Source organism: Papaver somniferum, chromosome 7 (genome assembly GCF_003573695.1).
Source record: "Papaver somniferum cultivar HN1 chromosome 7, ASM357369v1, whole genome shotgun sequence".
NCBI classification, from domain to species: Eukaryota; Viridiplantae; Streptophyta; class Magnoliopsida; order Ranunculales; family Papaveraceae; genus Papaver; species Papaver somniferum.
Window position 1 is genome coordinate 258486973 of NC_039364.1, and position 27251 is coordinate 258514223.

Genomic DNA, 27251 nt, shown 5'->3' on the forward strand with positions numbered 1-27251 from the left:
TACACATAGCTATTTTTGTTTCATCTTCTTATGTTATTTTTTTTAGTTTTTTTGTTTTAAATTCTAAAAATATTTGGAGGATGATGATTATTGCAGTATTTTCTTGGTTTGTTATATTGCAATATTTTTATGGGATATGTATTGTTTGCATCCGTGAACTTGAAGGTCCCATATTGCGGTCAAAAGTAAAGTCGTCCATGAATTGGTATTCGTATTGATGAAAGGACGAATGGACTTTTGATATATACAAAAGTTATTCCTATGCAATCATGTATTTGATGGAAAATAGGTTGTATGACAAGGATAAAGTCTATTATGTTGTTATGCATATAATGATGCAAAGATAGAATAGATCCTTGCGTGTTATCCACGTATTGATCTTCATTGATCCATTTTCATGTGTTTACCGTGAAGGCTCCATTATGTTTCTTATGTTGAGCGATTTACAACTAAGTCGATTAACCTTGGCTTTGTTGGTTGTTCCGTAAGATGCTATATGTTGAGCATTATGAACTAAATTAATCATCCTTGGTTATTTATTTTGTACTCCATAAGCTTTCCTTCTTATGTTGAGTACGTGTACGGTTAAGATGGTCATGTTCCATGATAATCTTAGTCGGGGTTCCATAATCTCTTATGTTGAGCCCAATAGAACTAAGTTAATCATCTTGCTTGGTTATTTAGTTATTTGCTCCGAAAGTCTTCTTTTGTTGAGCAAATCCTTTGATAATTAAATTGATTACCTCGGTGATTAGTTTGGTTATTTGTTTGTATTCCGATTAGATTAATTATAGGTTCTCTTATAATTAATTTAGTTGAGTTCTCATATATTCCACAAGCTCTTGTGTTGAGTATATGAACGGCTACACTATCATGTCTATTGGTTAATGTAGTCACGTATTCCGTAAGGTTTTCCTTACGTTGAGTACTTGAATGGTTAAGTTAGTCACCTCCATATGATTAACTTAGTCGTAGCCTGTTGCTCCGTGAGTTCACTTATGTTGAGCACTTTCAATTAAATTGATCACTTTTTTGGTTTTGATTTAATTGCGTATTCCAATTAGAATATTCATGGGTTTACTCGTGAGTATTTTGGTTGAGTTTTGGATATAAAAAAAATCATTCACATGGTTTTTTATGTCCAAATAAAAATCCTTCTTTTCTTTTGAAATTAAGGTCGCTCTTGTTGTTCCTTTGGGAATGACATCAAATGGGGGAGAGTTCTTTTGAACTTGTGCTTAATGGTAATATCTTGCGGGGAGTACGGCTGTGGAATTTTATAGGGGTTATCTTGCGTCTTAAAACTCCTTGATGAATGTTGTTATCTTCGGCTATAAGATTGCATCTAAATTAAGATGATATGTTGTCTTTATTTTGGTCATGAAATGTCTCTTGTGGAAATTTCATTATGAACCCTTTCTTGTACCTTTGACAATTTTATTGAAAAAAAGGGGGAGAAATATTGTAGGTCACACTACAAATACATATAGTTTTCGGATCATTGTGTAAGGGGGAGTGGTTTCCATGATCGAGATGGAGTATTGACTAAGGGGGAGTGATACATATCACCATATTATTATTGTTAAAGTCGTGATGCAATTGGACTTTGATGTTCATAATAATACTATGACACTGTATAATAATGATCGAGAATCTCGATTTCTCTCATTGTTATAGCTACGGATCTTCAACAACGGTGATACTAAACTTACAACCTTTGGGTTCATTGGAGTACTTGAAAGGACGAAGATTTCAAGGAACATTGAAGATTGGACTATGGAATAGGAGCCACTAAAGTTTATCTTTTTTGTATTCCATATGTATTAATAGTTTTGTCACTAAAATTGACAAAGGGGGAGATTGTTAGAGCATAACTCGGTCAACATCGCATGCGTTGCTATATCAAGCATGTTTGTCAATGTTAGTGATCAAAACTATAAATTCTTGATTTATAGCCTATTAGCTAAGTCTCGGACTAGGACAGGAAAAATGTAGTTGAGCTCAAGGACTTCATGGTGATTCAACGACAATGACGAAGATCTACACCAAGGAACCGTGGAAATTCATCAACAAAAAGGTATATGAAGACTTGAACTTATCTATCACTCGAAAGTCTATCTATTCTTCTCCTACTTGTTATGAGACAAAAGTTGTATGCTATATAGACTAGATCATATACACTTGATATTTCGAGTTGAGTATTCATTGCTTATCTTTTACTCGAAATCATGTGTTGGTAAAGCGTTTCGCTTTGATCAGGTTTATCTTCACCTAGTGACGAAAGTCATGAAAGTTTCAATCACTTTGGAAATTGCTCTGACAAGAAAGGTTTGTTGTTCTTCATGACTGAATATCGCCCTCTGAGAATGTTTCAATGATTGAAATGAGAGTTTAGATTATATAACCATGTATTCCTTGAACCGAAGTTTTCGAACTTTGTTGATCAAGAGAAATCGGTAGGATTGTGGAATTGGCTTGCCAAGTCCGCGAACCCAGTACGCGAACTGACGAAAGTTCTCGACCGAGAATTTCTGCTGTAATTTCCAAAAAATCGTTTGTGTGCTAAGTCCGCGAACTGACGGAAGTTCTCGACCCGAGAATTTCTGCTGAGTTTGGAAAACTCAACCGATTAACTTAAGTTCGCGAACCTGTTTATGAACTTAAGAGGTTATGATCTAAAGTTGTGCTCTGAACATGAAACATTAATTATTAAGGAATGCTTTATGCAAACCGTGGCTATAATGTTCATGAGTCGATTCTAATCGAATCGAATCATCTTTGTTTCAATTGTGTCTTGTGTAGTTACATAAGATCTCATAGCAATTGAACAACTCTTAACTAGTTCATTTGAGTAAATTGAACTAGTTATTGTGAAGAAGAACATGATTAATATGAGATGCTCATATGGTTGACCTTTTTGGTTATCATGTTGAACCAACATACGTGTACTCTTTTGGGCATGGTTTTCTCAAACCCAGTAAACGTGTATCCAAGTGTGTGTGACAAGCTATATCTTTCGATCTAACGGTTGAGAGATATTGTCTTGAATCTAAATCAGGTTTTCATCTGACGGTGGATAGAGTTTGCTTTGTACCTAAGGCAAAACCCTGATTTGAAAGGCTATATATAGAAGACATCTAGCTAGAGCAAAACTTAATCCCCACACGTCTGTGTGCTACTAGTGCGCTCGCTAGAGTCGATCTCCATTAACTCTTAAGTTTCTTCTCTAAACTCGGGTTAACGACTTAAAGACTTCATTGGGATTGTAAAGCCAGACCAATACTACTTTTATCGTAGGTGTGTGATCTGATCTTGCATCTTCTATCGTACGAGTACAATCGATTTATTGGCTTGAGATCGTGAGAGTTCTCCGATGGGAAAGATAAAGAAGTCACAAACATCTTCGTCTCACTGTTTGTGATTCCTCGACAATCCGCTTTTGTAGTCAGGAAGGATTGTAGAGAGGTGATTGATTAATCTAGGCTGTTCTTCGGGAATATAAGTTCGGATTATCAATTGGTTCCTGTTACCTTGATTTTATATCTAAAGACGGAACAAAACCTAAGGTTTATCTGTGGGAGACAGATTTATCATTTCGATAGACTTTTCTGTGTGAGACAGATTCGTTTATTATCAAGTCTGTGATTTTGGGTTGCAACAACTCTTAGTTGTGGGTGGGATCATCTAAGGGAATCAAGTACGCAGTGTCCTGCTGGGATCAGAGGCGTAGGAGTACAACTGTACCTTGTATCAGTGGGAGATTGGTAGGGGTTCAACTATAGATCAGTCCGAAGTTAGCTTGGAGTAGGCTAGTGTCTGTAGCGGCTTAATACAGTGTGTATTCAATCTGGACTAGGTCCCGGAGTTTTTCTGCATTTGCGGTTTCCTCGTTCCAAAACTTCTGGTCTCCATGTTATTTTTTTCCGCATTATATTTTATATAATAGAAATAATACAGGTTGTGCGTTCGTGATCATCAATTGGAAATCCAACCTTTGGTTGTTGATTGATATTGATTGATCCTTGGACATTTGTCTTTGGTACCGTCCAAGTTATTCCTTGTATTTGATAAAGACTCGCTATTGATTTTAGCTTGAGTAGAAATCAAACCAAGAGAGAGATATTAACTCCTTGAGATACTTTTATCTAGATTGAGTCTGATTGTCTAGTTGATTCTCTAGCAAAGTATTTCGGAGTTAGTCCATACATATTGCTAAGCGAAATATTGGGTGGTGTTGTTAGACCCCTGCTTTTTCAGGCATACCTCGAACTAGAGGTTTTTCGTCTATGCTTCCAAGCATATTTCCAGACGAACAATCGCTGCGATTACATGGCAAGCCTTGCAAGGAATTTAATATATGCCGAATCAAGCAAGCGTACTCTTGCTAAATCTAGCAACAGAGTAATCTTCAACACCTCAGTCATTTCTCGGTGTGAGAATTTTGATGAGACACAATTGGAATTAACCAATATCGTCGACGACTCTCCCCCTGATCCAAAGGCGGGAATGTCTCATCAACAGAACATCCAGTTCCACATTACTCTACCTGTCAAGGGAGAAACTGGGTGCAGAAAGTGGAACTACACATGCAACCCATGAGAGATAACTGATCATGTTTTCTCTCTCGTTTACTGTCCGGATGGAAGAATTTTCATTGCCATGTAAAATTAACAGTAAAGTATAAACGAATTTTGTGACCATAGACACTATCTCAATATCAGTCACAGTCCTGCCAAGACGACCGACAGAGATTAGCAACAAGGAACGGCATTTCAAATGCGTGTATCGTGTCTTTTATGTCACAACGATAGCAGAGCTCTTCCAGCCTCAAAGATGGTTATTCTCCCAATCATTATGCTACCGTCCCGTATTATTCCACTTCTGGTGGTACGGTGCTCATCAGGTTCTTAAACCCGAGAACTATTGTGGTTCCCATATTCAAATATGCCTACCACAATTGTATTTTCCTTCTTCGCCAAAGATAAAGTTATTTTCATAGGTACTGCTACAAATTTAATTCACCAAATTCGTGATTTTAGGTAATATCTCAGGCGATGATAAGGCTTGATATTAACTTTGAATATCATTTGCAAAAATGCAACACTCATTATCGCTCGACGTTTGTATATCTACGAGGCGTAGTTCAACATTTGCAACACTCGTTTTTGTTGAAACAACATATACAAAGTGCAAATTAAGCACTAGATCTTTAAAGTTTGTCGATGCATATAATGCGTGCCGTAAAGCTAGCGGGAACACATAAGGGCGCAAAATATGCAGCTCTCCTTATTTCTCACCGCAACATTTTATGCGGTGCATATATCTTCTCCGGAAATTAAGCCGAACTATTTATCACAAAAATTAATGGTGAAAACAAGGAATAAAACATTCCAAATGTAATATATACGGTTCTAACATAATACCGACAAATCTCCAACTTCGTCTATTAGGGTCGACGAAATATTAATTTATCAAAGTTGAAATATGAACACGTTCTTTATACCTTAAAAGAAATCTTCTCGATATCAACTGCAGGTCATTTCAAAGACCGCTGATAGAGACTGTCTAACCATGTTAACCCGATGTCCATTTTTCATCACATCTTGACCCTTTGGGTGGAACGACTTTGAATTATGGAGATTACTATGGCAAAGGAATATTAAAACTTCGCTATCCCCAGGATGCAAAAATTCATTGCTCTGTCGATATTAAAACCGTTAACATCATAAAACTCATTGGGGTACCAATCAAGGTAATTTTACTCTCTACGCTATCCAAAAGGACGCGGGAAAACCTTTTGTTGGTTGGCTAAAGAGGGAAATGGCAAAATGCTGCAAAACTCAAATATTTGGCTAAATTCGAAGCTTGAATAACATCACAAATATGAGGCGTTTCTAATACATACCTATTTTAGATATCTCTTGATATACTATATGATTTCGTGTGCCCCAATTAGCACACACAAAATACGGTAAGATGTCTAACTTTCTCTTTAACAAGTCCTAATCAAAATAGAAAACAAAGTTAGACATAATAAAAATTGTATGCATAAAACTACTTAGAAATAGTTAAATCAAACATGCAAGGGTTGAAGAGAATTATCCTTTTTCGTATTGTCAGTCCCTATATCGATTGTCGTAGAGCAATTCGTGCTGATAACGTGTTAGCATTGGATATAGTTAATAATATCAGGTTGCTAGTGAACCTCATATGCTACTGTTTACATATGCACTAACTAGACAAGAACGGAGGATGAAAGAGGGAACAAAGGGACTTTATTGTATATATAATTTGAGACCGAAATACTGGCCTCACATTAAAAGTTAGTCCAAAAGCTTGAATTCTAGAGCTCCTGGCCCCCTACCAATAGAAATCGAGGATTTCCGATTTATTTTCCAACTCTTCGTGCACACAAAAGACTAGGGGTGAAGATTGCTCACCGCTCACGTAGAGAACATATCCCTTCTCCCTCCCCTCCGCCCACTCTCCTAAATCTCTATGAAACCCTACTAAAACTCTGAAGAAAAATTGTCAAAAAAATGTCGAGATGTACAACATGTTCAACACCATCATTGATAATAGATGAGGCATGTCATAATCGATTTTCGTTCTTCCATTCCATATCCTAAAACTATAATAACCTATTCTTCGATTTAAGGGAACAATTAACATTTTACACACATAAGCACTAGATTATCTTCGAGCAAGTTTTGATATGTTAAAATCGAATGTATTTTCTCAGTTTTGGTATATTGGATCTCTTTCTTTCTCATCGTATTTTATTTTGATTCGATGATATTGACTCATTGTTTAATTGGTTCGTAGCAGGCACTAAGAAGTTCCGCCTATATGTTATTATGGATTATTTGATGAATCAGTTTACTATGCACTTAGAATTATAAGTTTGCTGCGCTAACGGGCTTGGTAAAATTGTATTATATTCTCTTCCATATTTTTCCTTTTTTCCTTTGGATTTTGATTTTGTAGTCTTTTCTCTGATTGCAGAGGTAAGTTCACTACAAGAAAAGTCTCTTTTAGTGGCAAAACATTGTGTCACGAAAACTAATTTCTTCATTGCAAAAAGAATTCAGCGGCACAAAAAATTTCGTCACCTATAGTGAGTCGTTGAAAGTGTTCAGTGATGTCTTTAAGAAATCGTCACCGGATTTTTTAATTAGCGATATAAGTCTTTTTTGTCACCAAAACTATCTTTCCGTGAGCAAATAATATTGACATTGTTCAATGATTTTGTGATGAAAATTTTTGTCACTCTAGGTATTTTTGGTGAGGAAATTATTTTATCACTTAAAATAGTTTTAACAATGAAATTTGTTTGTCTCGAAATACATCTATAATGAAGAAACAATTTTGTCACATAAATAAGTTTAGCGGCGAAATTTATTAATTTTAGAAAATGATTTAGCAGCGAACTAATTTTCGTCTCAAAATAAAAGATTAAAATTATGTTTCTAAAAGTACGTATAATGACTATCGTCGTCCCCAAAACTATTTTATCGGCGAATATAGTTGTCTCTAAAATAATTTTCATTCGTCTCAGAAAATCATTATCGGCACAACACTGCCCTAACCACAACTATTTCCTTGCAAAATTATCTATCCTTAGCTATTTTTTTTACATGACAAATTCGTCACCAGATTTTCATTGGTGACTAGCATATATCGTTCCAAAGAGAATAATTACAAAATAAATATTTCCCATCATGAAAACCTGTAGGAAGACCCACTGCTACAAATGATTTGAACCTTTTAAGAGCTTGTTGGCGCAGCTTCAGCAAATTTGCTTCAGAAGTTGTCCTTAGAAAAGGTTCCACAAGAAAAATAGTTGAGGAGAGCTGCCACTACTCCACTACCGATGAACTCAAATGTGGAGACACCACTCCTTTACTAAGCTCCGCTAGCAGCTCAGACATAACACCAACCAAATGCTCCACGATCTAATAAGCGAAGAGCATAAGACATTCAGTTGCTTTCAAAGATTCATTAAGCGTAAAAGGTCATTAGTTACTCCAACTTCAGTGGCTGTGTCAGCAGAAAAATATTTAACCTTGAAGTCTTTCGCTCTTGCACAGACTTCGCACGAAGACTAGAATTAACCAATGTAATTTCTACAGTAGCTGGGGGGAGAGCCAATATTCATAGGAGCAGAATATTTTGATTCCTCAAAGGAATTTCCTCTTGCATTCGAGCCAGCAACGTGTCGTCTACAACGCCGAGAACGTGTTGCTGATCTAGATAGCGGGAGATGCCTGGAGAGCAGAGCTTGATGAATCATACACTATAAGAGTCTCCACAGCTTGTACCATCCCTTCTCTAACGAACATCTTTGAGAAGGTCCCAGAAAGTTTGTCCATGAGAATTTCATCTATCTGAAGGGAGGGAACTAAAACTTGTGTATCCTTCCATGCGAGCACACCAGCTAAGAATCTGGAAAAATAAATAAATTCAAACATTGGTGAATCAGCATTCTACAAAATCATGGATTGAAGATGAGATTTAAGATTGCAAGAACTGACTCTTTATTTAGGAAATTGTGTGACATAATATTTAAAAAGACAACTGAAGTAATGATCTTAGAAGAAAAATAAACTAGAGCAAAATCATAGGGGGGGAAATTAGGCAAAAGTCTGTGCCAGCTAAAGTATCATTCCTTCCTGTTGCAAAAGTCTGTGCTAAAATTCAAGATAGAAAGCAAATACTCTATGCTACAGAACACTATAGTTAAAACGACATTCTAAAGAACATTTTCTTCTTTCCATGAAGGAAAACAACAAGTAAAAATACAATAAGGTGGATTAAGAATTTAATCACAAAAATTAGAAGCAAAACACCATAAAGGAGTTAGAGCATGGTTTACGAAAGAATGAGATTTTCCGGAGAATCGATGGAATTGTTCATTAAGGGTTAATCCAATGATAAAACATTAGCATGGAATTGTTCATTTTCTTTTGCTTTCGAAAATTACGACAAAAACAAATAAAAATGAAGGGATTTTTCATGTTCTTTCTTTTTCGCTAAAAGAAACCTCAGCTACAAATTAGATGCAATCATAGGTACCCAATACTCGAAGTTATTGAAGAAAAATTTCATCAATTATTTCATTGACAGACTATTGGAGTAACTGAAAACCAAGGATAAAAATAGAAGAAAATCCCTACCTGTGCAACAATATAACTTGTAATCTTATAAAACAATTAGGGCAGTTTTCACAAAGTAAACCGAGATTAATCAAACAACATAGTTAACTTTCTCCTTATGCTATACTTTGCTCCACATCTTTACAAATCCAACATATTTAGCCGACTTTGAAGATGGTGGTGGAGCTTTCAACTTTTTGATGTCTGAATTAAAAAAATACACGAAATGAGCATAACAAAACCAAGAAAGCAAACAAATTGAAAAGTTGAACAAATGCACAGCACCAACCATCAAATTGAAGTGATGAATTTTCTGTACTATGAGAAACCCTGAGGGAGAAATCCAAAACCTTCTTAGAAATCAACAACCTAATTAGAAATCGAAACCCTAATTAGAACCGAAAAGAAGAAATCGACAGAAATTGAGACAAAGGAGAGAAATCAAAACCTAATTAGAGATAATACAAAGTAAAAACTAAAGATCTGACAAATTTTGTAGAAAACTTACCACATCTGTAGCTGTAGGATTTGCTATTGGTATTGCTCTACTAAAAATTTTCCCTCTACTTTCCATTTGAGTAGTTGAAAGGATTAGGGATTACACCAAATCGATGGCATTGAGAACATGGTGATGCGATTAAAATGATGTGTTTTATGAATTTCTTTCTCTCCTTGTTCTCTGGGAATCACCAGGGGATGAGTTGTGTTCGCGATTGGGCTTGAAGTTGGTCGATCGGTGAAGACGGACCTTCAATTTGATGGCTGGAGAGAAGAATCAGACGACATTTAAGAGACAGACAACGGTGATATTGAGGGAGTGACAAAATATGGGTTTTGTTTTGTTTGTTTGATAACAGTGATGGAAGGAGAGCCGGAGAAGGAGAAAGAGATGGGAGCCAGATGAGGATAAAAAGATGCGAGACGAGCTAGAGGAAAAGTAAAGTGAGATAGAAAAGAAAAAAAGGTTTTGATAAAAGTTATCGATGGCGGATCTGTGTGTAAGGTGTAGTCATGCGGATTATGAAATTTATCGAGCGGTGGATATTTGTCCTGCAGTACACATACGGATCAAGTATGTGTACGTGTGAGAAGCATGAGGTTCTAAGAGATCAGGCGATATCATGAATCATATTTTCTCTTGAAATCGACTTATATAAGTCACTAAGCGTATCCAATGAAATTTAAGTATCTGAAAATGGGATGAATTTTTCATACACTCAATATATAAATCTTAATAACTTGTCCTATGGGAATGAACACTAGAGCTGGCAAACAAGCCCAAAACCCGCGGGTTCACCCGGCCCGTCCCGTAAAAACCCGAACCCGGCTCGGCTGGTTTCTAAACAAGCCGGGTTAGGGTTGGCAAAATGCCGGCCAGTGCAAAAACGGGTAAACCCGTACCGTCCCGTGTACCCGCGGGTTCAGACCGTCAACCCGTCATGGGATACTTGTGACGCGTGGCCCCTCCCATCTATACGTGTATGTCTCCAACACCTCCTAGCCCTAGGTATAAAAAGAAAAAAAACTAGATAATTCTCTTGCTCTACTTCAGTTCTCTAACTTCTCTGAATCTATTTCTCTAACTTCTCTGAATCCCTTTCTCTACTTCTCTAATTAGTAAACCAGAAATGATAATAAACCATTTTCATGTAATGGGTTCTCTAATTTATCATTTTCATGTAATGGGTTCTGCAAATTTTATCAACAACAGTAGATATCTTTAGCTATTGTGGAAAACCTAAAAAATTCACAAAATTTTTCTGTAATTTTGTAAGTTTTTGATTCAATAACACATATTTTGCGACTATAGGTTTTGATTTGTTGATTTGCTTTCCATACACTGGATAGTGGATAAAAGAAGAAAAGAAATTCAAATTGGGTCCTGTTTAATTTTGGGGGATTTTTGATTTTAGATCTTTAATTTTGGTCTTTGATTTTCATGATGATTTTCATCATAATTTTGGTCTTTTTGATGATTTTGTCTCTGTAGCTCATTATTCCTGAGAGTTGTTTCGTTTGATGCATGCGGAGGAATTGCAATAAACACAGATCTTCTTAAGGAGAGGATGAATCTAACTTGGGACAGCTACGGGATGGTGGGAGATGAATGTGATGGATGTTGTAAATTTGGAGGAGATCAAAAGAAAAATTCAGTGACTCAGCAATATTTATTTCCAGATCTTCGAGAGCATACTCAACACTTCAGTTATCAAAGGACGATCCAGTGAATTCATACACCACAAACCTACTATATCGATCATCTTTTTATGGTAGCCTCTTCTCTTCTTCAGTCATTACCCCAGCAACCAAGAACCGGATCTGGGAAATACAGTCGTGAAATGAATGATTAATTGTCAGTAGTTAGCGTTACTTTGATATTCTGCAATTCAAACAGATAATATGTCAAATTACATGTTTGCATCTTCTATGTGTGGTTTATTAATGTATTAATTGCTGTAATTTCAACTACATTTTTGGTCACCTGGTTGATTTTAAGAGATGGAAATTGAAATGTTGGAAATTAAAATTTTAAGAGATGGGATGATGCCCATTGCCTTTTGAAAATTTTGTTATGATTTTAGTATGTCTGTAACTGTGATAAAATCTGATTTTTGTTGAGTTCGTGCTGGCATATAAAATGCTTCTTTTAATGCTACAGCGCATTCCTCAAGAACTTCATGTAGGTTGGTAATGGGCGCTCATCTTTTGACATGGCTTGATGATGCTCTAACCCCTCTTCTGGAAAACATTTTGCCTTTCTATGAGATAATTTAGATGGCCTGAATGTAGCCGGAAATAGCCCAGAAATCGATTTCTGGCGAGTTGACTCAACAAAAACTAGCTAACCCGTGAGCTCCCGTGAACCCGCAAGCTTTACCCGGGACGGGCGCGGGTTGGAGAAATGACCACCCGTGAAGAATTTCAACCCGCAATCTTAGGCTTGTATTAACCCGTAACCCGCAGGTTGGTCACAAGCCAGCCCCGGCCCGCCCGTTTGCCAGCTCTAATGAACACAATGAACTTTTATCGACTTTCTCCACAGTGAACCCAATATATGTATGTGAATGCGAATGAAATTGTAAGACCGCGAATTACTTTTAAAATGAAAATTAATCCAAATAATAATAAAGAATCCGACAAATGAAAACAAGTCCAAATAATAAGAAGGAATCGAATAATTGTTATTGATCTTTTAGGATCGAGATAACTCTAAACGGTAAAAGAAAAATTTGAATGATAAGAAATTGAATTCGAAAATTATACATGTGCAAAGTAATAAATTCTTCATCGATGGAAATGACTCAGATTGAGATTTAAACAAAGCCTTGACATGCATCCATCTATAAAGGGGACCTTCAGTAGCTCTACGGTTCATCTCTTACTCTCGAAGTATTTTTGCATATAGGTTATCATATCTTTTAATTTACTGCATATGACTTGGAATAGTTAACCATAGAATGAGAGTAATGTAGTTGAGATTAAAGAAATACTTAATAAATGAGCTATACGCTAAACATCCAACCTAATAGCATCAATTCATTGATCTTAATTAGTCAAATCCAGAAAAATGGTAGAACCAAATGTCCTTAGGGATTCACCATTAACTAGGGATACCTATATGGCTAAGTTAGTAAATATTCTTCTAGGGAAAATTTTTATACATGGGATTTCAATTTACTAAATTTTCCGTCAACATCAGTAGACCACACTTACCTTAATTGATTATTGATAAACTCAACACATTTAAAAAAATTTACTCAATTCCATTAAAATTTGCTAGATAATGCTTAATATAACTGATTAGACAGCTAATTCCATCTAATTGATTTCAATCATATCAAATTTTTAGTCAACATTAGTAGATCACACTTGTTTTGATTAATTATCCATAAATTCAATTCAATTTACTTTGTTTACTCCATTATATAAAAATAACTAAACCGTGCTCAATATGACTAATTATACTTAATGTGATTGATTTATCTATGCTCATATGAGAATTTGTTAGAGCAAATGGAAATTAGGTTTTGAAATTCTTAGAAAATTTTGGCAATAGGACAAAAAATCAAATAGTGTATACTGATTCGATTTAAGGAAATCGGGTTTGATTTTCTGAAAAGAAGAAATAAACAAACATTTCGTTTTTTAACTTTAAATATTTTGAGCGGGATGAAAATGAAATGGAAAAATCTTGTCATTGTATACATGACAATGCGATAATCTAATATATAAATAATAAATAATATTACGTGCATATATACGCAAAATACTTATTTTAGTAATCAAAAATTGGTGCAATTGCTTACATTCAAAATAATTTGGCCATTCAACAGTTCGAGTCCCTTGTAACATGGAAATTAAAAAATAAAAGATATCAAATTTCTTGAATTTGATTAAATTCTTCCAACCTCACTACAACATCATACTAGTTCCTCCAACCTCAGTGCATTTATGGACAAAAACAAATCCTAATGTTTTTACCACTTTAATATATATAAAACCAAAAACAAATTTATATTTTCTATAAAAAAAAACCCTGCTTTATTTGTATAAAACATGGAAAGTTTCTATTAGATAAAGAATTATGGTGTATCTTAATTTGGTAAGTCATGATGTTTGTGATAGAAACTTGGCTAGGACAAAATTTCACCATGTTTGATTTCGATGCTATCTTAATTTTTCTGATAAGTTTCCAACCGGACTTCACCTGGTTTAATTTCGATATTCTTTGTGTTAGAAAGTTTTTTTTTCCCTATCTATGCTGGTTTCTTTTCATTATTTTCCCTATATGATGTAAACAAATAATAACTTGTAATTTTTTCCTTTATGAAAATTTACTTCGTCAAATAAACTGATTTTTGCTAATTTTGTAAGTTATACTTAGATATTATGTTTTAGGTGATAAAATATATTGTTACTAAAAACTTATTTTTACTATTTTATCTTTTGTCACCAAAAAGAATTCTTTGTGACAACATTTTAGTAATCACAGAAATCATGAACTGCGGTGAAATTATGGTGTCACTAAAAAGGACTAAAGCGACAAAATTTACTTCGCTACAGATGTTTTTTCTTGTGACGATTAGGCGTTGTTACTATATAAATATTTGCAACAAAAAAAGTTGATGGTCACTAAAAATAATTATAGCGTCAAACTTTTAGTTTCGTTACTATAAAATTAGTTAGTGACGAATTAATTTGGTCAGTATAAACTTTTTTTTTGCAACGAAAGTTATAGATTATCACTATAAAGATTCATTGTCGATTTTTTAGCATCGTCACAGTAGACTTAAATAGTGACACAAATACATTATTACTAAAAACTTATCAGTGACTGAACATTATTATGTCTCTAAACATGGTCACTAAAAACTTATGAGTGGCAAAATCTGAGTTCCGACATGGAAAACCTAACAACAGTTGCAACAATTTGTTTTGTCACGATAACAAAGCTTTAGCGGCGAAATTTTCTTTGCCGCAAAAACTATTGTCACTAAAGCCACCTTTTCTTGTAGTGGTTCCAAAGCGATTTAAACTTGATAAATAAATTGCAATCTAATTGCATTGCATGTTCACTTAATAGATGAATAATTAATCTCTTCTTTGATCTACTATCCATTATCTGGATTTCATCTTTAGGTGAGAAGGGAATAACTGAATTTGATAAGTGCTTAATTTACATGTTTAGAATGTCAATTCCATACTTGTTTTAGCTATAATTGTTGCATATTACTTGTTATTATGATTATTTTCTAGTTTATGTGTCAAATCATGTGAATCATCATAAGAAGAGTGAAAAGGGATACAAAAGAGTTACAAAGTGAAATTCTCCAAAGATCCAAGTGTCTAAAGCCGAAAGAAGTTGAAGAAGTGCGACAAAAAGGAGCAAAGAAAGTCGAAACCATATGAAGGATTAGAAGACCAAGTTCAACTCATCCAAATTCGGGATTTCTTATCACCATCTTGAAGATAATTCAATTATGAAGAGAACGGCGAAAGAATGAGGTCATTCCGAGTTCGGACGAAGAAGTTGCGGCCAAAACAGTTGAGACGAAAATTGGTAATCTACAACACTACTTTCGGCATTGGTAAAGCAATACCGAAAGTAACCACATTTCGGGCAGAGATGATGTATTTTGGACCCCCACTTTCGGCATTGGTAAAGCAATACCGAAAGTAGACGTATTTCGTGCAGAGAAGGTGTATTTTAGACACCAACTTTCGGTACTGCATTGGGATATTCGACAATGCCGACTGAGATAGACCCATGGGGTCCCTTTTGACGTATTTTGACATCTAAATCAAGGAAACTTGGTCCCGGATGGATTCTAATACCTATATCTCTTGAAAAATATATAAGAGGACCTCCCAAACATTAAGAAGACTTCTTTTACATTTTTTTGCAAGTCTTGGAGGAGAGAAACAACATAACGGAAGAAAAGCTAGGGTTCGGAGCGGTTCTCATCAATTGTAACGATTTCTTCTCTATTTTATCAATTGTATAACATGGATGCTCCTACATCCATGAATAGCTAAACCCATACTTGATTGAGGATGAATTCTAAGTTCTAGACTTGATTTGGTTTAATATATACATCTAGTTTGATTTATTCATATGATTATCGCTTGCTTCTATTTTGATTAATGCTTATGATTGATAAATCGATTGCTCTAGGTGGCCAACTGAAGTAGTTTATTAATTGATCTATTGCTAGTAAAGGGTTAGGATATCCGTGTAATTGTTGAATAATCCTTACACAAATAGAAAACGTGAGACCTTACAGAGGGATTCTGTGAAGCAATCGCGTGTAGAACAACATTAGAAAGTGGACCTTGCGCTAAGAGTCTAACTACTAAGATTAACCTAAGTCTTAAAACCTAAAGCATTCTACCAAGTTACACCTTGAGTGCGCTACTACTTGGTGGCTTGGGTGAATAGAATCTGATATTCGAGCACTTCGGTATCCAGTGACCAAAGGACTTTAGGGGGTAGCACTGCGCTAGTTGTTATCCCACGATTGATGATAATCTATGATTAATGATGAATGTATGAATATATTAACTCATTGACGGTTTAGTAACGAAGAAGGATTCCTCAGTCATATCTCTCCTTATTGCTTGCAACTCAATTTCAATTGCTTTATTTACTTTGTTTACAAACCCCCTGAATTGTGACCTTTGTGACAACTAAACTCCCTGCTCTTCGTGGGAACGATCCTTGCTTTCATTATATTACCAGTTAATTGTGTGGAAATAAGTGATTTAATTTGATTGCACTCACGACACGCATCAAATTTTGGTGCCGCTGCCGGGGAGCAGTCGGTAGGTTTAGTTGTTTCTTTTAGTTTTATTTTCTTTTTAGTTTTTTTTTTAACTTTGTTTTCTAGATTTTTATTTTAGACACTTAATCTCTAGCATCGAAGGATTGGAATTACCAGTGGTGCGGAATTCAAACTCGCAAGGGAACGATACTACAAGCACGTCCAAAGTTGCAAGAAGAACCTTCTACATCAACAATGGTAGGCGGTAATAATCCACCACCACCTCCACCTGCGGAGAGGAAGTTAGGAGATCTGACATCTCCATGCTTAGATTCGCAACCACTGTGCATTACAATCACTAACCCAGTGGAGCTGAAGTCGAATCTACTTCATCATCTACCAAAGTTCAAGGGACATCCTGGTGAAGATCCGAACCGTCATCTTCAGGTATTTCAACACAAAATGACAAGTCTTAGGCAAAGTACCAACGAAGATAGGGATATGGCTTTGTTACAACCCTTTCCATTCTCCTTACAAGACTTACCATAAGAATGGTTGTATTATCTTCCTTCAGGGAGTGTTACAACATGGACTGAGATGAAAAAGCTATTTCTGGAGAAGTACTTTCCTGCTTCTAAGGAAGCTGTTGTTCATAAAGAGATTAGTGGTATTTTACAGATCACTGGAGAATCTCTTTATGAATACTGGGAGAGATACAAGAGGTTGCTGGCGAGTTGCCCTCACCACAATATATCCTCAACACTTTTCATTCAATACTTCTACGAAGGACTACTTCCAGAACAAAGGAATTTAATTGATGCTGCAGCCGGTGGTTCACTCACTGAGAAGACAATCTCGCAAGCAACTAGTCTGATTGAGAGTATGGCCTCAAATGCACAACAATTTTATACAAGGAACGACTCAAATGTTAGGAGAGTTAGCGAGATGGGAGAATCTCCTAATACAGAGCACCGGTTAAACACCATTGAAAAGGAAACTCATCGTATAGCTTCGGTAGTTGCTCCACCATACGAAGAGGAGGCCGAGGTAAATGCTTTATTCCCTAATCAGAGGCCAAGGTATGATTCATATTCAAATACTTATAACCCTGGTTGGAAAGATCATCCTAATTTCAGTTATGTAAACAAGCAAGCTGCAGCTCCTAATCCCTATGCAAGACAAGGTGGTTTTCAACAACACTTTCAACAACCACAACAAGTGAAAGAGCAGGGGACTTCTATCGATGATAAGTTCAACATGCTAATGCAAAGCATGCAGGGTGTCGCATCTACAACCCAAAGTCTAAAGGAAACAGTTCAACAAAATCACCAGCAACATGAAATGGCTATTAAGGACTTAAGGATGCAGATGGGGCAATTGGCTACGGATGTGAATTTACTAAAGGCACAAAAATCAACAAAATTTCCATCACAACCTTTTGTGAACCAAATAGAGCACGCTAATGCAGTAACTCTAAGAAGTGGGAAACAAACAGAAGATCCAAAGCAGCAAGAAAAGGGTAGTAGCGACATCGAAAAGGAAGTAGGGGAGGAAACCGTCCCAAAGGAAAATCCAACCTCAACCGGCCAACCTAAGGACACGGTTCCCACTTTTACCACACCACCTCCTTTCCCTAGTCGTTTTTCCAAGTCAAATAAGCAAGCTCAAGACAAGGAGATCATGGATATTTTTAGCAAGATACAAATCAACATCCCATTTATTGAGGCCATCAAAACAGTACCCAGGTATGCTAAGGTTTTGAAGGATTTGTGCACAAGGAAGGATAAGTTGATTGCCAACGAGATTACACAAGTGGGCGAAAGTGCTACAGCTATGTTACTAAAGAAGATGCCTGCAAAGTGTGAAGATCCTGGTGGTATCACAGTTTCTGTTACTATTGGTAAACGACGATTTGAGCGTGCTTTGCTTGATTTGGGAGCATCCATTAGTGTTATGTTAGCCGATGTTTATGATTCTCTTGGACCTTTGAAAGAGGCGAAGATTACTATTCAATTGGCAAACAAGTCCAATATATATCCGAAGGGAGTCGTGGAGGACGTGTTAGTTCAAGTGAATCAGTTAATCTTTCCGGTTGATTTCTACATTGTGGATATGCAAGATGGAGATAATTGTTCATCTACTTCATTAATACTTGGGAGGCCGTTTATGAAAACAGAAAAGACGAAGATTGATGTGGACAATGGTACACTCACTATGGAATTTGATAAGGAGATCATTCGCTTCAACATATTTGAGGCCATGCGTTATCCTAGTGATGGGCACTCCGCTTTTTCTATTGATGTTATTGATTCGTTAGCACAACAAATGTTTGATTTGAGCAATGAGGATGAACTTGGAGTTGTTCTGCGAAATAGCATTGATTTGGACGTTCATGGGCAGCCTAATTTGGACTTCGATTTAGTTAAAGAGCTAGTGGAGATGTGTGGACGGCATTACAAGAGGCTAAAACGGGTAATATCTCTTATATTTCTTTACCCGTAACTAATGAGGTTCCTTTACCTTCTATTGTGCAGGCCCCTAAGATAGAGTTGAAGCCTCTTCCTGAACACTTAACGTATGCCTACTTGGGTGATAAAGAGGAGCTTCCAGTGATTATTGCAAAGAACCTCACCGCTATACAAGAAGAACGTCTACTTCGGGTTCTGAAAGAGCACAAAACGGCCATTGGTTGGACTATTGCTGATATCAAAGGCATTGGTCCATCAATGTGCATGCATAGAATCCTTATGGAAGATGATAGCAAGCCAGTATGTGATGCTCAACGTAGGCTTAACCCCCCAATGATAGAGGTCGTGAAGAAAGAGATCCTCAAATTGCTTAGTGTGGGGGTGATTTACCCAATTTCTGACAGAAAATGGGTTAGTCCGGTTCAAGTGGTGCCTAAGAAATCGTGTGTCACTGTTGTTAGAAATCAATATGATGAACTTGTTCCTACAAGAGTTCAAACAGGATGGAGAGTGTGCATAGACTACCGAAAGCTTAATGCCGCAACTAGAAATGATCACTTTCCTTTGCCTTTCATTGATCAAATGCTAGAGAGGTTAGCGGGACGTTCACATTATTGCTTTTTGGACGGTTATTCGGGGTACAATCAGATTGTTATTCCACTAGAGGATCAAGAGAAGACTACTTTTGCTTATCCTTTTGGTACGTTTGCCTATAGACGAATGTCGTTTGGTCTTTGCAATGCGCCTGCCACTTTTCAGAGATGTATGGTTAGTATATTTTCTGACTACGGGGAACACATCATTGAGGTATTTATGGATGATTTTAGTGTTTATGGCAATTCATTTGATATTTGTTTACAAAATCTTGAACTTGTGCTAAAAATATGCATACACACTAATCTTGTTTTAAATTGGGAGAAATGTCACTTTATGGTAAACTATGGTATAGTGCTAGGTCACATCGTTTCCTCTCGAGGGCTCGAAGTCAAAAAAGCAAAGATAAACCTAATAAGGAACTTACAATACCCAACTTCGGTGAGGGAGATTCGATCATTTCTTGGTCATGCAGGTTTTTACAGGCGGTTTATCAAAGATTTTTCCAAAATCTCAATGCCGATGTGCAAATTATTGCAAAAGGAGGTTTCCTTTAACTTCAACCAGGAGTGCAAGGATGCCTTTAAAAAATTGAAAGAATTGTTGACAACTGCGCCGATTATCAAGTCACTAGATTGGAGTTTACCATTTGAATTGATGTGTGATGCAAGTGACTACGCGGTTGGAGCTTTTTTGGGTCAAAGAGTGGACAAGCTGTCCCATGTGATTTATTATGCATCTAGAACCCTAAATGATGCTCAAATTAACTATTATACCACCGAGAAAGAGTTGTTGGCTACAGTGTTTGCACTAGAAAAATTTAGATCGTATTTGGTGGGTGCAAAAGTAGTTGTATATTCCGATCATGCAGCACTTAGATACCTACTTAAGAAGAAAGAAGCTAAGCCGAGACTTATACGGTGGATTTTGTTGTTGCAAGAATTTTATTATGAAATCAAGGATAAGAGAGGTGTTGAGAATACTGTTGCCGATCATCTCAGTAGACTTGTTGTTTCCGAAGAAGAACTTCCTTTACAAGATCGTTTTCCAGACGAACAACTCTTCTCAATTGAAGATTCAACACCTTGGTACGCGGATATAGTGAACTACTTGGTTACAAGGCAAGTACCTAGTACAATGTCTAATTTTCAAAAGCTTAAGCTTAAGAAGATAGCCAAGCAGTATGTGTGGGATGAGCCCTACTTGTGGAAATATGGTTCCGATCAAATTATCCGCAGGTGCGTACCTAACTCTGAATTTCAATCCATCCTTACTTTTTGCCATACTTATGCATGTGGTGGTCATTTTTGGTTCTAAACGTACCGCTCTCAAAGTTCTTGAGAGTGGATTTTATTGGCCCACTTTATTTGAGGATGCGTATGTTTTTTGTACAACTTGTGATAGATGTCAACGAACAGGAAATCTAGGTGCTCGAAATCAAATGCCACTCACACCAATTCTTTCTGTGGAAGTATTTGATGTGTGGGGAATTTATTTTATGGGTCCTTTTGTCAATTCTAATGGAAAATTTTATATACTTCTTGCTGTGGATTATGTTTCAAAATGGGTGGAAGCTAAAGCCACCCCTACTAATGATTCTCAAGTTGTTTGTGAGTTTATGAAGGAATACATTTTTTCTAGACATGGTACACCAAGAGTGGTTATCAGCGATGGAGGCTCGCACTTCAAGAAATCCTTTCATGCTCTTCTCAAGAAGTACAATATAAATCACAAGGTCGGTACGCCGTATCACCCACAAACTAGTGGGCAAGCTGAATTTTCAAATCGTGAGATCAAATCCATCTTGGAGAAAACCGTTAACACAACATGGAAAGATTGGAGTTATAGACTCAACAATGCACTTTGGGCGTATAAAACCGCGTATAAAACACCGATTGGTATGTCTCCATATCGGTTGGTTTATGGAAAAGCTTGTCATCTTCCGATTGAACTTGAGCACAAGGCTTATTGGGCGATAAAGATGTGCAATATGGATTATGACAATGCGGGGAAACATAGGAAATTATAACTTAAATGAGCTTGAGGAGATACGCAATGATGCTTACGAGAGTACCCGGATTTACAAAGAGAAGACTAAACTTTTCCATGACAAGATGATTTCTAGAAAGAGTTTTGTTGTGGGACAAAAAGTTCTTCTATTTAATTCTCATCTTAAGTTATTTCCCAGTAAGCTAAGGTCACGATGGAGTGGATCTTTTGTTGTTACTAATGTTTTTCCTTATGGTGCATTTGAAGTTACTAGTCTCACGAAAGGGACAATTTTCAAAGTAAACGGCCATAGATTAAAGCCATATTACGAAAACTTTCCTACGGAGAATGTGGACATGATTGAGCTTCGTGATGTACTCCCTCTGGAGGAGTAGTAAGGAGAATGCCAAGTCGGGCCGATGACGTTAAACTAAGCACTGAATGGGAGGAAACCCATAGGTTTTGTATTTTCTATCCTTTTTTTTAGTTTTTATTTTTTGCATATCATATTAGGATTTCCCACCGACGAGTCAATTACATTGAGGACAATGTAGAGATTAAGTGTGGGGGAGTGTTTGGATATGTTGCATATAGAGTTTTTAGCCTTTTTGAGTCGATTTTTCAAAAATTTTGCATAAAAAAACCTTCAACTTTTAGAGATTTTAGAGTCACTAGCATACTTCTAGGTATGTTTACATAGAGAATTCTGACCGACATAACTGAACTTGGAAGTTTTAGGGAACTACATTCGGATTTCTTACGAATTAGAGTGTTAAATAATGGATTTAATCATGCCGGTGATGCAAATGAGGAGCAGGGAGAAATGCATTATTAGAGTTGTTGATCAATCATTAGTGAAGATTACCTATTTTCATATCAACCGAGGCACCAGACTAAATTTTCTTTGTAACTGACTAAAGAGCTTTCTTTTGAGTGTGTGTCACCGTACGTTAATTCCGGGTAGAATGGTGAGCTAACCAACCTCCCACCAATAGAAGAACTACTCTTTGATCTCTTGAGTGCTAATTTTGTCAATCATAAGGGTGACGTCTATAGATGAAAACCACCTTCTTGTAGTTTAATTTGTAGTTAGCACCATTCTCTCTCTCTCGCCAACAACGGGTCCATAGAAACACCACCATCATCAACAAAGAGCGATATCAAAATCTACAAGGAAAGTTGAAGACATTTTAGGTTTACAAGCAACAATACAAGGAAGAGCAAAATTTCATATCCAAGTAAAGCAACATACAATGAGCAGATTTTTACACATATTTTGAAGACTAAGTACAAGAGCGAAGAAAATCAAAAGATGAGAGTTAGTGAAGTTTATGATATGAGACATTACAAGTTGTGAAGAAGCAAGCGGTAAAATACTTCAACCATGGCTATTTCCATTGTTATTTTTGTATCATTTTTCTTGTCTCACTAAATAAAAAAATTAAAAAAAAATGAGACAAGAAAAATTTGTTAAATTGTTTTTATTTATTTAATAAAGCCGTGGGGAAGGAAGAAAAATCTATAAAGAAGTTTCAAGCAACAAGGAATTTGAGGAAAAGAGTTATAAATTGTCGAAGTTCTACAAAGTTCAAGAGTTTATCATTAATAGTTGAAGACCGAAGGCGAAGACCAAGAAGATGAAGAAGACGAGCCAAAGGAAGACTATGTTTCTATTGGACGCTGTGAGAGTGGTGTTTTCATCATTGCAATCAGATGTGAAGGTGGTAAGTACTCTCATCCTCTATTTTCAATAATAATGGTTGATTTCCTTTCTTCGAGATCATCAGAAAAATGTCTTTATTTTCCACGATCTTGTGGAGTCTTCAGAAATTATTCGGAAGGTTCCCTTTCCACCATTCAACGTGTGTATGGATTTCTCTCTTCATTCCTACCTGCACACATGTGAGACCCATAAAAAAGTCGTCTTATTGAGTGCAATATCATAAAATCCTTTTTAGTGAGGCAGAAGTCGAGGCGAAATGCTTATTGATCGCTCTCAAACACGCATTCTCTCATTATGGTGTGGTTATTTCTCACTCAAGATTTAAGAATGAATATGTTCTTTGGTATTTCTAACTTCTTATTACTAGCATGCAGAAACTCTATGTCCTCATAGCTCTTTGGATGCTTGGGAAGCTGGAACGCATTGAAGTTGGATTTTTTGTATTTAGTTTTTGTTTTAGGTAGTTTGCTCGAGGACTAGCAAAAGCTAAGTGTGAGGGAATTTGATAAGTGCTTATTTACATGTTTAGAATGTCAATTCCATACTTGTTTTAGCTATAATTCTTGCATATTACTTGTTATTATGATTATTTTCTAGTTTATGTGTCAAATCAGGTGAATCATCCTAATAAGAGTGAAAAGGGCTACAAAAGAGTTACAAAGTGAAGTTTTCCAAAGATCCAAGTGTCTAAAGACGAAAGAAGTGGAAGAAGTGCGACGAAAAGGAGCAAAGAAAGTCGAAACCATATGAAGGATTAGAAGACCAAGTTCAACTCATCCAAATTCGGGATTTCTTATCACCATCTTGAAGAGAATTCGATTATGATGAGAACGGCGAAAGAATGAGGTCATTCCGAGTTCGGACGAAGAAGTTGCGGCCAAAACAGTTGAGACGAAAATTGGTAATCTACAACAATACTTTCGGCATTGGTAAAGCAATACCGAAAGTAACCACATTTCGGGCAGAGATGATGTATTTTGGACCCCCACTTTCGGCATTGGTAAAGCAATACCGAAAGTAGACGTATTTCGTGCAGAGAAGGTGTATTTTAGACACCAACTTTCGGTACTGCATTGGGATATTCGACAATGCCGACTGAGATAGACCCATGGGGTCCCTTTTGACGTATTTTGACATCTAAATCAAGGAAACTTGGTCCCGGATGGATTCTAATACCTATATCTCTTGAAAAATATATAAGAGGACCTCCCAAACATTAAGAAGACTTCTTTTACATTTTTTTGCAAGTCTTGGAGGAGAGGAACAACATAACGGAAGAAAAGCTAGGGTTCGGAGCGGTTCTCATCAATTGTAACGATTTCTTCTCTAGTTTATCAATTGTATAACATGGATGCTCCTACATCCATGAATAGCTAAACCCATACTTGATTGAGGATGAATTCTAAGTTCTAGACTTGATTTGGTTTAATATATACATCTAGTTTGATTTCTTCATATGATTATCGCTTGCTTCTATTTTGATTAATGCTTATGATTGATAAATCGATTTCTCTAGGTGGCCAACTGAAGTAGTTTATTAATTGATCTATTGCTAGTAAAGGGTTAGGATATCCGTGTAATTGTTGAACAATCCTTACACAAATAGAAAACGTGAGACCTTACAGAGGGATTCTGTGAAGCAATCGCGTGTAGAACAACATTAGAAAGTGGACCTTGCGCTACGAGTCTAACTACTAAGATTAACCTAAGTCTTAAAACCTAAAGCATTCTACCAAGTTACACCTTGAGTGCGCTACTACTTGGTGGCTTGGGTGAATAGAATCTGATATTCGAGCGTTTAGTATCCAGTGACCAAAGGACTTTAGGGGGTAGCACTGCGCTAGTTGTTATCCCACGGTTGATGATACTCTATGATTAATGATGAATGGATGAATATATTAACTCATTGACGGTTTAGTAACGAAGAAGGATTCCTCAGTCATATCTCTCCTTATTGCTTGCAACTCAATTTCAATTGCTTTATTTACTTTGTTTACAATCTAAAACAAAACCCCCCCAATTGTGACCTTTGTGACAACTAAACTCCCTGCTCTTCGTGGGAACGATCCTTGCTTCCATTATATTACCAGTTAATTGTGTGGAAATAAGTGATTTAAGTTGATTGCACTCACGGACACGCATCAGAATTGCAAACAACATAGGCAACTTCAAGTTAATGACCTGAGGATACCATCACAGTTACTCACATGCATAAGGTACCAGAATTGAAATTTTGTAGTTAAACTAGGAACGCAATATGGTGTTTATGAAATGATTAAAAGGAAAAGTAATGTTAGAAGATTGTATAATCACAAAAGAATAATTTTAGGTATGTTATAATTTTAGTAATTTAGCTTACATTACTTTTTAGTCATGAAAATGATGCCTTTGTAACTGTGACGAATTTTTATTGTTTGAGTTTCATTTTATTTTAGCTCACCCACTAATTTCCTTAATGGACGTAGGACTCTTGAAATCATGCTTAATCTTAGGCATTTGGAGTGCAAATGGACCGAAAGTTGCAGAATAATATTTATGGGGAGGTGTTATCCTGTATGGATGTGATACTTTAATTGCAAATTTATTTGGCATCACTGAAGGAGTAGCAAGAGGAGAATATTGTATCCAAGCAAATGTTAAAGCTTAAGAGATTTGCACCTCTTGGGAAGGCCTCATTAGATATCTAGATTGACACCCTATCAGCATGATCAAAATGGGAAATATGCCATCATTTATAATTCTGCCAGAAATTCCTTACTTTGTCCTTTTTTGTATTCTAAAATGGTAAGGTTCATTAAGTCAGTATATAGGTATCGTAGTCATCGATTCCTATCATTTTATAAGTAATTGCAATATGTTGATGTGGAAATTACTGACATATGGAATAACAAGGCCAGTTGGTGCCATGGGTGAACAGTAAAATTTAGCTGGCTGTCTGTGTGTGTATAAAGACATTTTTTTCTCATTTCCTATTTCACTGCGCTTCAGATGAATGTGTTGAGGAAAGTGACTATTAAATAAAAAATCTACATGTTTTTTTAGCTAGAGTAACATATTTGGCTTTTTTTTAGCTAGAGTTCTTCTTCTCGGATTAGACCACAACCAAAAAAAGATACCTGGGAGATCCACACTCGAAAGGGAAACCAGAAAAGAAGAGAAGAACAAGTTGTTTAATGAATCACAAAAACTTATTTATCTCACTCTTTTTCCCTCTCCGTCTTTCTCTTAGCAATAAGCATGCTTACTGATGTTATTTCTGTGTTTCTGTTGTGCAGGAGAGGGTCGATGTGATTGTTTAGTTGTGATAATGATGATAATAGATCCAGCAAAAAAGGTTATACAGTGAAGATTTTAGGTAATGTAAATTCACTAAGCATGTTCATTCATGTTTGTGTTTGCTCCCTCTTTTAATTTGCTTCAAAGTAATTCAAAGCCCTAACTCTTTCTTATCTTATTCTTATTTTTCTCGCCAACTCAATACATCCAAAAGTCCCCATAGGTTATTCTCTATCTATCTCTATTTATCTATGAATCAAACCAAAAAAAAATTCGAATTTATGATTGAATTTTAATCAAGGTCCATATTGGCAAGACAACTAAAGAAGATACTAAGCAGAGCCAAATCAACAATATCATCATCAAATCGGGGTGATCTATACGTACCTACATATAAAGTAAAGGGACGATATAGAAAATATTTAATTGTACCTACATATAAATTCTAAAATGTGCCAACTCTTTTTCAAGTAAGAAGAAATGATAATACATAATACAGAAGATAAATTCTAAAATGTGCCAACTCTTTTTCAAGTAAGAAGAAATGAGAATACGTAATACAGAAGAAAGAGAAACCTATTATATAAAAACAATTTATACCTATAGCATCTCCATAATCCGAAGATGTTGCAGGTTTATGCATTACTTTATGCATTGTAATCATTTTGATGTAATTGTAGGCTAAGAACGCTTAAAATTGCCGAGTAAGCTTACTGACTAACTGCATCCGAGCATGCTGAAGATATCTTACTGAACTTGAAAATGTAAGAAGTCTTTGAGCCTT

At 36.1% G+C, this 27251-nt stretch overlaps 1 long non-coding RNA gene and 1 pseudogene across 1 annotated transcript; one reads left to right on the forward strand and one right to left on the reverse strand.

Moving 5' to 3' along the window:
* LOC113300203 overlaps positions 1-27251 on the forward strand; it is a 54810-nt pseudogene that overhangs the window by 18055 nt on the left and 9504 nt on the right.
* On the reverse strand, positions 7528-10077 carry LOC113300208. Its single transcript, XR_003335590.1, has 4 exons — positions 9664-10077; positions 9445-9524; positions 9177-9359; positions 7528-8445 (listed from the first exon to the last, which is right to left on the reverse strand). It is a non-coding gene; the product is annotated as an uncharacterized LOC113300208 (long non-coding RNA).